A 2,473-nucleotide genomic window follows, 5' to 3' on the forward strand; every position below is an offset into this window, starting at 1 on the left:
CCTCACCATCTGCATCTGGGTTCTAGTTCGACTCAGTGTTTATGTATGGGTGTTTGCTTATGTTTCCAACATGTATTAGATGAGGGCTCCATGGATAAGTTAGTTGTTGATCTCACTATCCGGGAAGAGCATTTATGATAGCCTTTCCAAGGATGCTCAAATTGTGAGTTGGCAGCAGTCTTGTAGTTCTCTAGACCTTTCTTTGTGTTCAATTTTATCTTCAAACCAATGTTGGCTCCCTCTTTTATGTGCTGTCTCTCTCTCTCTCTCTCTCTCTCTCTCTCTCTCTCTCTCTCTCTCTCTCTCTCTCTCCTGTCTTCTATTCCGAACCGGACTCAATCTTCCTAGTCGCACGTGTTTTCCTTTCTTCTCCCTCGATTTCTCCTACTTCTCTCTCCATCCGCTGTCCCCCACCCCACTTCCCCTGTCCTCTGGGGGACTTGTCCCTTCCCGGTTCTGTGAGGGACTTTATATGAATCTGTTAACATACACCTTGTATCCTAGTTCCTCTGGTGGTGTGAATTATAGGCTGAGGATCCTTTGCTCTAGGTCTAAAATCCATATATGAGTGAGTACATACTGTGTTCCTCTTTTTGTGACTGGGTTACCTCATTCAGGATGGTTTCTTCAAGTGCCATCCACTTGCCTGCGAATTTCAAGATGCCATTATTTTTTTCTGCAGAGTAGTATTCCATTGTGTAGATCTTCATTATCCATTCTTCATTTGAGAGGCATCTTTCTTCAGTTCTGTACTTCAGTTTTTAATAGGGTTATTTGGTGTTTTGTTGATTAGTTTCTTGAGTTCTTTGTATACTTTGGAGATCAGCCCTTTGTTGGATATAGTATTGGTGAAAATCTTTTCCCAGTCTGTGGGCTGCCGTTTGGCCTTATCCACTGTGTCCTTTGCCTTACAGAGGCTTCTAAGTTTGAAGAGGTCCCATTTATTAATTGTTGCTCTCAGTGTCTGTGCCTCTGCAGTTATGGTCAGGAAATGGTCTCCTATACCAATTTGTTCAAGGATATCTCCTACTTTTTCTTCTAAGAAGTTCAATGTGGCTAGATTGATGTTGAGGTCTTTGATTCATTTGGACTTAAGTTTTGTGCATGGCGACAGACAAGGGTCTATCTGCAGTCTTCTACATACCCTCATCCAATTGTGCCAGCACCATTTTTGAAGATGCTGTCCTTGCCCCATTGTATAATTTTAGCTGTTTTGTCGAAAACCAGGTGTTCATAGGTGTGTGGGTTAATATCAGGATTTTCAATTTGATTCCATTGGTGTACCTGTCTATTTTTGTGCCAATACCAGGCTGTTTTCAGAACTATTGCTCTGTAGTAGAGCTTAAAGTCAGGAATGGTGATGCCTCCTGAAGTCCTTTTATTGTGTAGGGTTGTTTTGGCTATCCTGGATCTTTTGTTTTTCCATATAAAGTTGATTATTATCCTTTCAAGATCGGTGAAGAATTGTGGTGGGGATTGCATTGAATCTGTAGATTGCTTTTGGCAAGATTGCCATTTTTACTATGTTTATCCTACCCATCCAAGAGCATGGGAGATCTTTCCATTTTCTGGTATCTTCTTTAATTTCTTTCTTTAGAGCCACAAAGTTCTTATTATATAGGTCTTTTACTTGTTTGGTAAGCGTTACACCAAGATACTTTATGTTGCTTGTGGCTATTGTAAAGGGTGATGTTTCTCTGATTTCTTTCTCTGTCTCTTTGTCGTCTGAAAAAAGTAGGACTATTGATTTTTTTGAGTTTATCTTGTATCCTGCTAGTTTGCTGAAGGTGTTTATCAGCTGTAGGAGTTCCCTGATAGAGTTTATTGGGTCTCTTATGTAAACTATCATATCATCTGCAAATAGAGACAGTTTGACTTCTTCTTTTCCAATTTGGATCCCCTTGATCTCCTTTTGTTGTCATATAGCTTTAGCTAGAACTTCCAGTACGATATTGAAGACATATGGAGAGAGAGGGCAGCCTTGTCTTGTTCCTGATTTCAGAGGAATTGGCTTAAGTTTCTCTCCATTCAGTTTGATGTTGGCAGTTGGTTTGCTGTATATTGCTCTTATTATGTTTAGATATGTTCCTGTCATCTGTGATCTCTCCAAGACCTTTATCATGAAAGAGTGTTGAATTTTGTGGAAGGCTTTTTCAGCATCTAGGGAGATAATCATATGGTTTTTCTTCTTCTGTTTGTTTATATGGTGGATCACGTTGATAGATTTTAGTATGATGAACCATCCCTGCAATCCAGGGATGAAGCCTACTTGGTCATGGTGGATGATTTCTCTGATGTGTTCTTGAATTCGGTTTGCCAGTATTTTATTGAGTATTTTTGCATCGATGTTCATTAGGGATATTGGTCTGTAGTTTTCTGTCTTATTTGAGTCTTTGTGAAGCTTGGATACCAAGGTTATTGTGGTCTCATAAAAAGAGTTTGGCAATGAACCTTCTGTTTCTATTTTGTGGAA

Source organism: Phodopus roborovskii, unplaced genomic scaffold (assembly GCF_943737965.1).
Source record: "Phodopus roborovskii unplaced genomic scaffold, PHOROB, whole genome shotgun sequence".
In the NCBI taxonomy this organism is placed as follows: Eukaryota; Metazoa; Chordata; class Mammalia; order Rodentia; family Cricetidae; genus Phodopus; species Phodopus roborovskii.